Raw genomic sequence first — 15,811 nt, forward strand, 5'->3', positions numbered from 1 at the left:
TTATCTTTGACCCCATTCTCCAAACCTGCCCGCTCTCCCTTCCCCTTTCTCAGAGCCTGAGTATTTTGTAATGAAATCTAACCAAGTTCAACTTCAAACGTATTTCTATGATTCAGGTACCAAACCATCACCACATTCAAAACATTCCAATTTATTTTTCCAGCAATTTTTGATATAATGGATAATTAGTAAAACTATCAGCTCTGGTTTATTGCAAATATTAATTAATTTATTCAGCACATTCGTGATGAATTATACCTTAAGCACCATGCTAGATACCAGGAACATAACAGAAAATGTAATAGACTCAGTCCTTATTTACTGATTAATAAAGGAGATAGGGACAAAAATGACTAACTGTGGGAGGTGCCAGGACAGAAAAGGCTCCTTGGAAGTGGTACTTGTGTATCCTGAATATAAAAAGCCTTAACAACAAAAGAACAAGGCCAATAAAATATGGACAAGTGATCTGAACAGACACTTAGCAGCAGAAAGAATACAAATAGCCAACATGTGAAGAAATGTTCAATATATTTAGACATCATGGAATCGTTCCCAGAACTCAGGAGGCTCTAACAGAAGGATTGCTGTTTGAGGCCAGCCTGCCCACAGAGCAAAAGTGCATCTCAAAGAAACAAACAAACAAAATACACATTGACCTTTCATCTTAATAGAATAGCTATTTTCAAAATAAATAAATAGATGCTGGGAAGGATATGAAAAAAAAGAAATCTTATACATTGTTGGTGGGAATGCAAATTAGTCCAGTCATCCAGTCAGTATGGGAATTGGTATGGAGGTGTTTCAAAACACTGACAGCAGACCTGACATATGACCCAGCCACCCTATTACTGGGCGTATGAAAGGAAGCTATCAAGAGAGGTGCATGCATATCTGTGTTTACTGAAGCTCTGTTCCCAACCAGCCTAGTGCCAATCAATAGATGGGTAGATAATAATATGTTACCTGCTTATCATACAAAAGAACACAGTGTGTTCTTACAGAAAATCGGATAGAAGTGGAGGAAGTTGTATTCAGGGATATGAGCTAGATATAAAAAAATGCGATTTGCTTTCTCTAGTGTGTAGAAACATAAAGAAAGTAGGCAAACGGCTGGTGATAGAAGGGCTTGCCTTTAATCCCAGCACTTGGCAGGCAGAGATATGCAGATCTCTGTGGGTTCCAGGTCTACAAGGTGAGACCCCATCAAAAAAACCCAACCAAACAACCAAATACACAACCAAAACAAACCAAACAAACAAACAAAAACTAAACAACCTCCCACAGAAGCCCTGACATGGGACTATTAGGGAATGGAAAGGTGACCAGGGGAAGGGGACAGAACAAACAAGAGACAAGGAAGAAGGGAGGAGGGGCATGGGCAAGACACAATATACACATGTGGAAATGTCACAGGAAAGCCAGTGAGTTTGAGCAATCTGTAAACATTAGGTTTTTAAAGTGGCACTTGCATTGTAAAGGGGAGTGGGTGGGGAGTGAACTCCATGCGTACATGGAATATGAGTTGTGCACGGTAGGAGGAGTGGGATCATAGGAAAGGTGAGATTATGATTAAAGGGTAACTGCTGGAAAGATGGCTCCGTGGTTAAGAGCACTGACTGCTCTTCCGAAGGTCCTGAGTTCAATTCCCAGCAACCACCCACATCATTTGTAATGAGATCTGATGCTCTCCTCTGGTGTGTGTGAAGACAGCTACAGTATACTTACATATAACAATAAATAAATCTTAAAAAAAAGAAAAGAAAAGAAAAGAAAAGAAAAGAAAAGAAAAGAAAAGAAAAGAAAAAGAAAGGGTAACGGCGGACATATCTCTTCCCTTTCTCCTATCAAACAGCCGGAAGTATCAGGAGCTAGAGGCCCAGGAACTAAGAAATCTGTCAGGAATGGAGGCTTAACCAGCAGAGACACATAGCTTTAAATATGAGAATTTCATCTGGCTGCCCTCTGCCCTCTGCAAGTCTTCCTCAATGGAGTGCCTTGGTAGGAATGGCTCTCTGGACTCCTTCCGTTGTTCACTCCCTGCTCTCTTTGCAGCAGACGGCTCTGTCTAGGTGCTGATGCACCCACCCTGTCTTCTGACAGGAGGTGGTGAGGCCTTGCCTCGTCCCAAAGTGCTCAGAGGTGAAACGACAGAGAACAGAGGAGAGTGGGCATGTCACAGCCTGATCAAGCCAAGGGTGCGGCTTTGAGAAGGGAGTGGCCGCTAAGCAGGAAACAGAAGGATGAACAGGGAGTGTCAACAAGTTGGCACAGGCGTAGAAGGTTGTCTTAGGCAGGGCTGCAGTTGCTGCTATGAACCACCACAGCCAAAGGAACTTGGGAAAGAGATGGCTTATTTGTCTTGCACTTCCACAGGTGAATGGGCTGTAAATTAACTGCCCACAGGAACATAATCTACTCTCCTAAGAAGAAAAAAATTTATTTCTTTTTTTGGCTTTTCGAGACAGGATTCCTCCATGTAGCTGGGATTAAAGGTGTGTGCCACCATCACCTGCCCCACCCCCACCCCCAAAAATATGTTTCTGGTGTACAATAAAAAAAAATCATGAAACAAGGCATATATTTAAAAGACAATATAAATATAATAAAAATGGTAAGCATAAAAAGAGAGATAGAAGCACACACACACACACACACAGCAGGGGATGCTAGCCCTATACCCTCTTTCTGTAGACAATTGATTGCAGGTAATTTTGTGTTTCGATGTTTTATCTTTTTAAGAATTACCTAGAGAAACATATTATGTACATGTTTAAAGTGGCACATGTGGGAGTAGTTGTGATTGTGAGACAAGTGTAAACACACTTCTGCTCTTCTTGTCTCCCAGAGCTTGTAAGACTGCACCCTGGTCTGCACCCAGGGCCTTGGCTGGGCTGTAGGAGCCCCCTCTGTTCAGTGCTCTCTGCTGCAACAGTTAAGGTCCACCTGCCTCATTGGTCTATCTTCCCTGTCCCACCCCCACTGCTGCAGGCTCTCTCAATTGCTAACCATATTCTCTTATTTTTCCACCAATTTAAATTGCATTTATTTATTTATTTATTTATTTATTTATTTATTTATTTATTTGGGACAAGATCTCAGTTTGTAACTCTGGCTGGCCTGGAAGTGGCTATATAGAGCAGGCTAGCCTGGAACTCTCAGAGACCTGCCTCTACCTACTAAGTGCTAGGATTAAAGGTGTGTACCACCACACCCAACCTAATTTTTATTTTCGTGTGTGTGTGTGTGTGTGTGTGTGTGTGTGTGTGTGTGCGTGCTCCATGGCACATGTGCATGGCATGCAGAGGGAAATTTTGTGCAGTTGGTTCTCTGCTTTCACCATTATGTGGGTCCTGCCGATCAAACTCAGGCTGTGAGGCCTGTGCTGGAAGCATCCTTCGCTCTGAGCCATCTCACCAGCTCTTTCTTGTTTTACATGATCCTCTGGGAACTTTAATGGGCTATAAGAGATGCTTAAAATAAAAAAACAAAACAAAACTATCAATTAAAAAGAAAATATTCACATTCAAAAGCTAATTTGAATTACTTGTGAGCCTATGACAGCAATGTTGGGTTTAGGTCAAATTAAATGAATTTGAGTTCACAGAGAAGGGACAATCCTTCTCTCTGTTGTGTATGGATTGGATCCTGGAACACGGGTCTCATTTAAAAATACATAAAGTCTAACCTTGATCCTGAAATTAAATTTCCAATTTTGAAATCCCCCAGACTATCAGCTTTTCTGAATTTGTTCACACAGTCAAGGGCTCAAGATCCACAAATTACTTTAGTTCACAAGGTATTGCTGCAACTTGGACATCTCCAATTGCTGCAAAAGCCAGAACGTTTTCAGCATGGGCATAAAATCACCAGTAGATAAGCCTACACTTGACCTTATGAGGCAGGCTGCTGAAAAGACAATAACCCCCAGGCTGTGCGTGAGGTATACAGGAAATACAAATAGACTTCGTGCTCAGTTTCGGGTCCCTTCCTAAAACATCTCATCGTGTATGCATATATTCCTGAACCTGAGAAGAACAATCAGAAATTCTAAAACACTTCTGGTCCCAATGATTTCAGACGAGGGACTCCCAACCCATCCTGCAGCTAAACTTTAAAAATTAAAACTCCTGGAGATGTTCCTACTTAGAGCCTTTAGCCAGAAGCTCATTTACTTCTATATGTCCCCCAAGCAGTAAGGGGATTGGAGGTCATGTTTTTAGCTACTCCCTGGTTGAAGGAAAATGGAAACATGGGTCTCAGTTGAATGCGTCAAGCTGTTATGCTGCTATCCAGTGCCAGCTGGGCACCTGTTGGCAGGGCCAGCAAAGAACTCTGGGGATGAATTCATCTTGCCCTTCTACACTTGACAACAAACAGACTGTCTCTCTCAGACTGTCCTCCCCCTGTGCAAACCACTTCATTATGTGAAAAACCTCTCTGCTTAAGTGATGTTTAGTTATCCGCTTGCATCTTAATATCTAACAAATTAAAAACAAAATTAACACGGAGCCAATATATTTCCATTTATGTTGTTTTAAGAGACAACCATCTCCTTCCAACAGACAGCATTTTTTTGCCTCAGAAATACAGCTGAAAAGAGCCAAGAGAAAAAGAAAACATAATAACGAAGGACTGACTTCAACATCTCTAATTATCACTGCTACACATTTGTTTTATGCCACAGTCATTTTGTTGCTAAAAATCACCTTCCTTATTCTCCTCCCTCCCGACTTAGCTGTCATTTCATCTTCAACAACCAATGTGTCCACCATGGAAGGATGGCAGAGAGAAAGAGAAAGATGGTCACCAGGACACAGACAGTGGCAAAGACCACATCATTAAGAGCAGGACACTGAACAGAGAGGCTAAGAATGTATCATTAACATCCGAGCTCCAAGTTCACCATTCATCACCATCTGAAAGGTTACAAGTGCCTCCAATGGAAACAATGACTACTTTGCTTGCAAAAAAAGTGCTACACACAGTAAGCCAAAGGGTCTGATTAGCATTTAGTGGATTGCAGAACATTTAAAGAGGTGGGAATTGTAACTAGACATACCCCGAATTTATAATAAGCATATCCTAAGGTGTAGCATCTTTCTAATCAGAGGCAGAATAGCCGTTACATAAGGACTAACCTTCCACTTCCACGGACTGACAAACAATTCCATTCTCCGGCTCCAAACACACTAGACAAGCACTCTGCATGTGCTTATGTCTGTGGTTGCATTGTTGAGCAATGTGTCCAGCTAGGGCACATTGTGTGTGTGCCCAGCTAGGGCTTCTAGCTTAGGAGACATGGCAAAGTCCTTACTTTCGCCTTTGTCTGAACCCCAAAATCATTGTGGAACTGGAGACACAAAACATTGATTCTCCTGACAGAGAAACCAGAAGACAAGGCTACCAAGCTAATGTGTACTAAGAGAAAGTAGCCCACAGACAGCAGCCTATATCTGTGAGTAGTCTGTGATAGTGCACATGGGTGGGAACACACACTTTTGAGAAGTTAGTTACAGTCGCTGCTTTGGTGTGTGACTTTCCATATGCTCACTAGCCATCCTGAGCATCATACTTGATCTCCATTTAGCCTTAGCCCTGTGTGTGATGTATGTATGTGTAAGGGTTCTCATGCATGTGTGTACCCCTCTTCCCTGCTGGCATCAAACTGTTACATGTGGCTTTTATGTGGGTGCTGGGGATCCAAACTCAGGTCCTTTATGTTTTCATGACAAGGTTTTTAATGAATGAGCCATCTCCCAGACCTCAGACTTACATTTGTATGTAATGTGGGGTTAGATTCGGTGATCACTTAAAAATATAGTGTTCTTCAAGGCCAGGGAGACTTAGCTGGTAAGGGTTCTTGCCTCCATACCTGACCAGCTGAATTTGACCCCAGGAATCCATGTGTGGAAGGAAGAGAATTGATGCTCAAAAGTTACCCTCTGAGCCTGAGACTAGATAAGAGGTGAGCCTAGGGGAAAGACTAATACTATTATTCTGTTATAGAAACATAATAATAAAAGGATTCCTAATGGCATGCTCATAGAGTAGTGCCTGGATAAGACCTCATTAGAGAAGCTTCCTCTTGCAGTAGATGGGAATTAACCCAGAGCCCCACCACTGGACAATGTGCAGAGAACGGGAGACTTTGGAGCACTTAATCCCAAATGTGATGATGTCTTCATCAAAGCCCCTCCTGCCCCACAAGACTTAGGGATATATAAAGAAGAGGAGGCAGGAAGATTTTAAGAACCAGAGGTGATGGTTGACTCCATGGAAACAGAATATTCCAGACACAACAGGACTGATACCCATATGAACTCAGAGACTCTGGTGGCACCCTCAAGGCCTACAAGTTCGAGACAGATGGAGTCTCAGCACTGACAGAGGGAAGTGGATGATACCGACTGGCAAAGGAAAAAATCTTTTCACCAATGGAGTCTCTCTGGGTATCACATCAATGGTATTTTGTAGACTATCTCATTTTGCTTTGTTTAGACTCTTTTTTTTCTTCTTTTTCTTTCCTTTTCCTTTTGTCTTATTGGCCTTTTGCTTGTTTGATGTCATTTTCATGGGGTCAGTGAATGTATTGTTTGTTTGAAAGAGAGAGAGAGAGAGAGAATGGAAGTACTGAATAAATAGATGTGGCAGTGATGGGTGGGAAACAAGCAAATGGGTGGTGGTGAGATGGACGATGAAGAGAAGCCGCGTGTTTCATGTGCTGTGAAGTGAGGCAGAACGGGAGACTTGAAGGCACCTGGCTTGCAGCTCTTGTTCCTTGGGAAATGGTGAATTACATTGTCCATCAACAGAGCCAGTAACAAATGTAAGTGCCAGTAGGCCTGTGCCTTCTTCCTTTGAGAACATTGACCACCTTGTGAGTGGCTGTGAATCCCATAGCTGCATCCTAGCCCAGGAAGAAGAGCAGGAACTGCAGAGTGGAGACCACAGCTGACTGAATGTGTCCCACTGTGTTGACTTCTCACCGTTGGCCTACCTGCCAATCTCTCTAGCTGGCTGAGGTGGTGGCTCAACCATGAGACTGGATGACTTGTGCTGAAGTACAGTTTCACTGTGCTGTGTTTAACTTTAGCCAGGAATTTATTCCTTTTGGAATCTTTGGGTTGAACAAACATTTGAAGAGACCCAGAGGCCACACCTGCCTCATGGCCCACCCATAGTGGGAACCACTATATTGTGCAAGTGTGTAGTGGAGAGAAGGGAGAAAAAGAGAAGCTGTCTTAGTTCAATGTTTGGCTTTCATTGCTGTGAAGAGACACCATGACCATGGAAACTTTCATAAAAGTAATCTAATCATTTAATTGGGGGTGGCTTACAGGTTTAGTCCATTATTGTCATGACAGGGATAATGGCTCATGCAGCCAGACATGGGACTGGAGAAGGAACTGAGAGTTCTACAGCTTGATTAGAAGGCAGCAAGGAAGAGACTGGGTACCATACTGGTCATAGCCTGAGCATATACCTCAAAGCCCACACCCATAGTAACACACTTCCTTCAACAAGGCCACACCTTCTAATACTGCCACTCCCTATGGGCCAAGCTTTTGCACACATGAGTCTGTGGGGGCCATATCAATTCAAACCACCACAGAAGCCAAATGGCTTGAGCACTATTAAGACAGGTGGATCTGGAGACATGATGGTGGAGAGGAATAGCCTGATGTGAGTAGCCCACCCTGCCACCTGAGGCCATGGTGAAGTCCAGCCCTATGCTGTTTCTGAGGGTCATGTCTGGGTCTGTGGTCATGCAGCGGCAGGAATCTGTGTTGATAACAATGTCCATTCCCCAGATTATCACCAAAGGCCATGCAGACATCCTTGATCTGGGCTGCTGCCTGGGACCATGTTGCTATCCAAGGACTGCGAAAAGCTGGCCTGTCCCGTCACTGGCTGCAGCACACAGGAAAGCTGGCCCCACCCTTTGCTTGAACCACACCTAGACAGTACAGGGCAGGGATGTAAGAGAGCCAGCTGGAGGGTGAGAGTGCTGGCTCCATCCCTGTGGGTCATGAAGTGGCCTCAGGCCCAGGAGAGATTCTTTCCCCACTCTTGCCCATCACCACTCACTGCAGGAGGAAGAGCTGGCCTCTCCCCACTGGCTGCAGAATTCAGGAGAGCAGTCCACAACTTGCCTGAGCAGCACAGTAGAGCTGATCCTGGTGGTGGGGATGGGGGGGGGGATCTAGCCCCAAGGGCATGAATTCTGGAGAGCTGGCCACAACACCCCTGTCTGCTGTGATGGGGTGTGAATGTGGGAGAGATGCCTTCCTCCCCACCTTGCCACCTACAGCAGGTGGAAGAGCTGGCCCCAAGGTCATTAGCGTGGAAGAGCAGCCTCTCACCAGCTGTAGCATGTGTGAGCAGCACAGTTGAGCTGACCCTGGTAACGAAGGTGTGGGTGACCTGGCCCTGAGGGCATGAGAGTGGACGAGGTGTGTGTGTGTGCATCACCCCCACCCCCTTGCTGGCTATGGCATTGGGTGAGCTAGCTGAAACTGCTGGTGAGCTCGCCCTGGTGTGGAAGCTGGAGAGCTGATGGTCTGAGCAACTCAGTTACAACCCAGGCCCAGATCCAGGGCTTGGAGATGGCCCATCCCAACATCTACCCCATCTAGGAGCTGCTGAAGTTCTTGAAGGGTCCAGTCTTACAAACACAAAGCTGCAGGATCTCCATGACACAGGTTAACAATGGGGTATCCTGGAGGAGGTTCAATCAGGATCCAGTATTGATAGGGTAGCAGAACCAAACCAATGAGTCACTGAAGTGACCATGTGCAAGCAAAGACATGTGGACAAAACAGTGCTCTGTGTGACCCACTGTGACACACTGCAGCTTCTACAGTGAGATGGGTTGGGGGGGCACTTTTTGTTCGTTTTATGCTTTGTTTGTGTTTTATTTTCTTTGACTGGGGGTAGCTGTGAGGGTGAAGGGTGGATACAGGACAACAAGATGAGTGCAAGTGTGGTGCATGATGTGAAATTCAGAGTCAGTAAAAAGTTTAAAAATAATAAAATCAAGAAAATGTTCAAATTTCTTCTAGCTTACATATGGAGGGAGGGAGGGAGGGAGAGAGAGAGAGAGAGAGAGAGAGAGAGAGAGAGAGAGAGAGAGAGAGAGAGAAAGTTAGGTGGGTAAAGAGGTGAGAAGAAAACTTGATTGAAATATACAGTGTGAAAAAAATTTTTCAATTAAAAAAATATCTTGGCCATGACAGATTATCTGTAAGACTGGAAAATGAGATTGAGAATATTCAAAGTCTTTGGTTGGAAGAGAGAAATGACAGGAGGATTTATTTGATTTGCTCCATTTGGCTGAGAGTAAGTCACCCTTCTTATGTAAATGGAGACTGAGAAAGACCATGAGTTTATATTGTTTAAAATGCAATATGATCTTTTGGCTCAAGTAGCTGTATGACAGTAAATTAAGGATTAATTTGGTTCTGAAAATCATGTGCATTCTCTCTGTGAATTTGTGCATTAATATAACTTTGTAGTATAACTTTCACAGTAGAGCGAGAAGATGGCGCTGCATTCTTCCTGCGGCAGATAACCCTAGGGAAAAGCTGTAACCGGGAAGATTTAATGGGTACCGTCCTCCGCTACAATCTGCTTGAGCTGCTGTTTTGACTGGGGTTGATTTCATGTTCGGAGAACAGAACAAGTCTGTGGTTCTCCTGTGCTACAAATTCCTCTGCCTCCTCCTCCTCACTATCATCTGTCATCCCATTCAGTGCTGCCAGGAAGGAGAGGTCTTCCCCAGGAGTCTAAGTAAACTCAGCAAGGAAAGGACTTTACTTGGTTGAACACTGTTGTTAGGACTAGAGCAGGCCAGCTCTTGTCAATGAATGTAAAATGTGGGAGACTCGCAGAATCCTGACACCTTGTTTCTGAGCCTGAGTAGACCAAGCACATCAAACTGCATTCTCTGAAGTCTACAGAACTTGGTTTTCCACAAGCAATAAACACTGCTGTTCTTTACTTGTCAGCCCATGGGAGTCAGCCCAGAGTCACGTGGGTTATTGTTGGGAACTAAAAAGGGGGCCCTGGGGAAGAGGGGGGAGGAGAGACCCACACCCATCCAGAGTTCCACCTATTCTCTGGTCAGTCAGGCATGGGAGGACTGCCATACACCTTCCACTCAGCCCTGAGTGGGCATTCAAGCCTCTGACCCACTCTTCAGGGGGTGGCCAAGGGGCAGCCCTACCTGGGAACCCCAGAGCTACTTTGCTAAAGCCTCCAGGGTTATAGGAGAGAGGGATGAGGGAAGAGAGGTTCCCAACACCTGTGAGAGTGTGCGCAGCGGATCTTGACTGGAGCACAGGAAGGCCTTCTAATAGGAGATTAGAAACGGCTCATTAGGAGAAAGCCTGTCCCATCCTCCAAGCGCAGTGAGTCTTGATAAGCAGAGACTCTCTATAGTTTTAGAGCTTTATTATAGAAATGCAGGGGGAAAGAGAGAAGGTAGAAGGAGAGGGGGGAAGGCTAGAGAGAAAGAGAGTAAGAGGGAGAGGAGAAGAGAGGAGAGGAGAGGAGAGGAGAGGAGAGGAGAGGAGAGGAGAGGAGAGGAGAGGAGAGGAGAGGAGAGGAGAGGAGAGGAGAGGAGAGGAGAGGAGAGGAGAGGAGAGGAGAGGAGAGGAGAGGAGAGGAGAGGAGAGAAAGGAAAGAGAAGAGAAGAGAAGAGAAGAGAAGAGAAGAGAAGAGAAGAGAAGAGAAGAGAAGAGAAGAGAAGAGAAGAGAAGAGAAGAGTGAAAGAAGTGAGAGGTAAGAGAACAAAGGAGTGAGAGGAGCAAGAGAGTAAGAGAGAGAGGTGGGGCTGAACAGCCCTTTTTATGGTCTTCACTGTTGCTAGGTAACTGGGGAGGAGTTTAGCCTGAAGGTCAGAAGCCTACCTGACTTTTAGCCATGCTTCTCTTGTAGGGGCTGTGAGGGGCAGTAACTTAGGCAGGGGCCAGAGTTCCAGAAGCATGAAGGAACGCCTACTGTGTCAGAAAGGTGAATTATCACCACTTTCGGGGTTCAGACCTCAGCTAGACTGGAGACCAACCTGTCTATTCATAGCCCAATGCCCCACAGGTTATTTTTACCCCTGTGCAATACTCTACCAACTGCACTGGTTTCGAGCCATTTTAGTCAGTCTCTCTACATAAACACTGGGAAACTGAGGGGCCTTCATTTCTATACAGGGTACATTTTGATCCATTCAATTGAATCATAACCTCAATTGATTGAGCCCATGCACATACCAAATTCATCATTTCAGCCTCTTCCCCCTATTATAGAACTCTTTGATGCAAGAAACAGCCTCAGCAATAACAGGAACAGCAGCAACACTGACGTTCTCATTAAAGACAGGCACTCAGGGATGAATCTGTTGAATTAAGTGAATGTCCTATTATCTAAGCTTCGTGCCTCTTGGACAACATGTAAAATTAGACTCTCAGCAAGCAAAACACTCAACTATCTAAATTCTAGCATAATTAATGGCTAATTTCGTTCCTATTTCTCTCCTTTAACCTCCTGAATCTCGCCTAGCTCTGTTTACACTTTACTGCTAAGGCTAGAGGTATGGAAATAGCCAATTTCTCCACATTAATTAGGGGACCTGTTTAATGTTTTTCACCAACCTAACAATGGTTTTTGAAGGGAAGTTGTTTCAAGAGCCTAGAAGACAGAGGCATCCATCCATATCACAGGAAACAGTTTTCTTTGCCCCTTGTGTTCTTGTCCTTCCTTCCTAGGCATCCATCCTGGAGATACTATTGACTCCCTTGTGACCTGTGCATCCCGACCATATATGCTGTATGGTTTTTGTCCATTTACTGTTGACACAGATGTGTACAACAGCTGTCTTTATCAAAGTAAGTTGCTGTGCCCCCCACCTCCAACACAATACAGTGTCCTCTCAGTGTGAATGAAGGATTTGCAGAGGAAAATATTCTTCAGATGATGAAAGAAAGACAGACAGATAGACAGTTGTAGCCCTGGGTCTATGTAGCTGGTGTAGAACACTTACTGTACACTAATCTGATATCTCACACACCAAATTTCATTAGCCATGTGGGACACCAAATTACCAGTGAAACAAAAGGCAGGGCAGAGCTCAGGGACACAGGATCACCACTGACAAAGACAGTGATGGCTGACATGGGCTTCAGAGTTGATCTTTTGCTTCCTTTTATAGGTATGCTTTCAAGGGGCATTTGATAAACACTGTATTCCAAACATTATTCTAATTTTTAATTATTAAAAAAACCCAATGTGTACTGTTCCTGACTTATAGATAAAGATGCAGATATTATAAAATTATGGTTAAAAAAAAAAACTTAAGAAAAAAACAAAATGAGGTGGGGGCTGGGAGGTCAGATGAGGGAAATATGTGCTCAAATGGAAGCTATTGCTGAGAGCCACAGACGCAATACCTTGAACCTCAGGAGAGCTTTAATTAGCCTGGCTCTTTCTAGAGAGCATGCTCAGAAGCTCTGTCTCTAACTGTAAATTAGGGCATGGAAACCCAGCAGGGGCCTGGCTGGGTTAAGGGGGGAGGGCAGGATCTTAAAGGGACAGCAAACATTTAAAAGACCAATGTTGGCCCCACCACTCTGGCATACACCCTCTACCACAAACCTCCACACTTTGGGTTCCCGCCTCAGTTAACAGCACCTCCACTCTTTTAATCTGGCTTTCAGGACTGAATTTGGAGGTGAATCCTGGTTTTACCCTGATTATATTTGCAAACTTTAATTGCTATCGATTTTGGCTGATTTTACTTTAGATGTGACTTTGTCTCTGCATCTGTTGCTCTTTGCGTTTAAGTTCTCTCTCTAGGTCTTGCTTTCATTTGTCCACTGGTGTATCTTACGTGTATTTCCACTCACTGCTGCCAGATTAGATGATACATTACATAGATAGAGATAGAGATGTAGATGTAGATATAGCAGAGACTGATTATACAGAACTACAGAACAAGTCTTGGTCAACTGAAAATACTTCTGCTTTTGAGAATAGGATGTAAGAGTTCACCTTCTACTTAACAATATATTAATTTAACTATATGTCATATATAATGTTAATTGTGATTTTTTTCACTTACAACTCTTCATGACATCAAAAAAGGGGGTCTAAAGTTAAATGCACATTGCTGGGGGTATGGGTGCACACCTTGAATCCCAGCATCTGGGAGACAGAGGCAAGAGAAACTGAGTTTGAGGCCAGCCTGGTCTACAAAGTGAGTTCCAGGACAGACAGGAACTACTATACAGAGAAACCCTGTGGGGAAAAGAAAGTTAAATTCATGTCTATTTGGTCCAAAATGGGACAAAGCCTTGCTAAGGTTTTGTGCAACTGGAACACAGTTGAGGGACCTGAAGGGAGGCAAAGATGGCCCCACAGCCTTTGAATAAATGGCTGCATACAGGACGTGAGTGTCAGGGTGGTACTGCTAGACCAGGCACCGAGTGAATTAATACCCCACAGAGCAACATAATCACAGTTATCTTTTCGGTTAAGAATAATCATTTGCCTCTTCCCCACACACATAACATAGGTAAGCTGACCCATGGCCTCCCAGTTTGCTATTAAAAGAGCCTGGGCTATTAAATAATCCATTATCACTGCCATGAAAAACACATTTGTTTTTTGCCTTCTTGTTTCTATATTAAAAATAATTATTCTTAGCAATAAAACATGTTCTGAATCTTTCTAATCAAAACTCTTTCCATGAACCTTGAGTCCCGGGTTAGAGACTCAGGAAGCTGAGAGAAGGCTGCTGCTTGACTGTGCTCGGCTCTTTATTCATCCTGAGATGGCAGCCCGCAATCTCTAAACATGAGGACTCACCTCTATTAAGCCTCCCTAGAAACACCTTCACAGGCATATCCAGAAGGTTGTCTCCTAGGTAATTTAAAACTTGCCAAGCTGACAATCATTTAGAAACATTTCCAGAATGTGACATCTTTGTGCCCCCTGAGCTCTCTCAGATACGGTATTCCTAAAACATTGTATAGGTTCTTAATCATTTTGCAAAGAGGATACACACATAGATTCTATGTAGAATGTATAGATAAAAACATCGTGGGAAAGCACAGTTATATAGGTGTTAAAAATTGTAGGTGTAACTTCCAAAACACTAATAAAGATGTGACCCAGAGCTCCCAGAGTAGCAAAAGGAAGATAGATCTTAAAAAATAGATTAAATCCCAGCACTTGGGAGACAGTGGGAGATATGTCTCTGAATTAATGTCCACCCTGGTCTACAAAGTGAGTTCCAGGCCAGCCAGGGGTACATAGTGAGACCTTGTCTTTAAAAATAAATGCAACAATCCAACAGATGACCAAGGCAGTTAAAAGAAGCACAGAGCAGGATGGCGAAAACAATTTTGACTATATAATTCATCACAAATATATAGAGATTTATTCTCCTACTAAAATGTCTAGTATAGTGGTATATGTCTTTAATCCCAGCACTCAGGAGGCAGAGGGGCAGAGGGGCAGAGGGGCAGAGGGGCAGAGGGGCAGAGGGGCAGAGGGGCAGAGGGGCAGAGGGGCAGAGGGGCAGAGGGGCAGAGGGGCAGAGGGGCAGAGGGGCAGAGGCAGGTGGACTCCTGTGAGCTCAAGGATAGCCTAGTCTACATATCAAGTTTCAGGCCACCAAAGGCTAAATAGGAAGACAACAAAACAAAAACAAACCAAACAGAAACAGACAGAGCAAAGGAACAAACAATAGACTATCAGGTTGAATGGGAAGAGAAAGACTGTAGAGAGAATATCCTGAATATTGTATGGATGCATTACCTGTCAATTAAAAGAACCTTGGCCATATAGCTAGGCTCTTCTCTGACTAAATACAACTTAAGATAACACATTTATTTTAATCCACATTTACTACGTGTCTGGCTACCTGTGCTCAGGTACCATTTATCTGTCTCCTCACATCTTCCTGGGTGGCTTTTCCACCTGGCTCTATCCCAGAATTCTTTCTCCTTGTGAATGACCCACCTCCTATTTCCTGCATAAGTCATAGGCCATAGGCTTTTTAATTGACCAATCAGGGATAACTTGAGGGGCAGCATCACTTGGTGTACTGAGGATCTCCTTTCCTCGAGGTAGCCAGGGTCAGTATTTAGCATTACAATACATATCAACAGACCAAACCTCAACAAGAGACTATCAAGATGAATGAAATAAGTCCTCCCTCCATAAACATCCAAAGGAAGAAAGAGTAAACAAAAGATAAGAATAAGATGAAGACTACGACAAGATTTCAAGGAAATTATTAATAATAAGTGACTTAGATTGTCCTCTTGTGAAGTTATAAATTTAAAAAGAGAATCTAAAAAGAAAATAATTCTGGAAGATGTTGGTATATTTATTAAAGACTCATATAAGCTTTTAGTATGCATGCCAATGATTTTAGTAAGATTACAAGTATGATGTACTAACGTACAGAATGTTCTGAGCCCAGCAAATGAAAATCATGTGTTGTTCTCAACACATATGGTGCAGGGTTTTGTTTTGTTTTGTTTTGTTTTGTTTTGTTTTGTTTTGTTTTTACAATGAATGCACTGTAATACAATGATGCTAGGTCCCAGGAAAAGTCAGGCAGTTCTAGGATTTAATATTGTCTTTGCCCACAAAATGTTCAAATAAATAATAAATTAAAAAATGTTAAAAGGTACAACTTTTAACTAGAAAGGTAAAAAGAATGCTCAAAAACATAACACTGGTTAAAGAGCAAATTGCAATACCATAACATACTTTATCAAAATACTGCTTAGGAGAACTGGTAAAT

This window comes from Mus caroli, unplaced genomic scaffold, assembly GCF_978045245.1.
Source record: "Mus caroli unplaced genomic scaffold, Mus_caroli_1 scaffold_3, whole genome shotgun sequence".
NCBI classification, from domain to species: domain Eukaryota; kingdom Metazoa; phylum Chordata; class Mammalia; order Rodentia; family Muridae; genus Mus; species Mus caroli.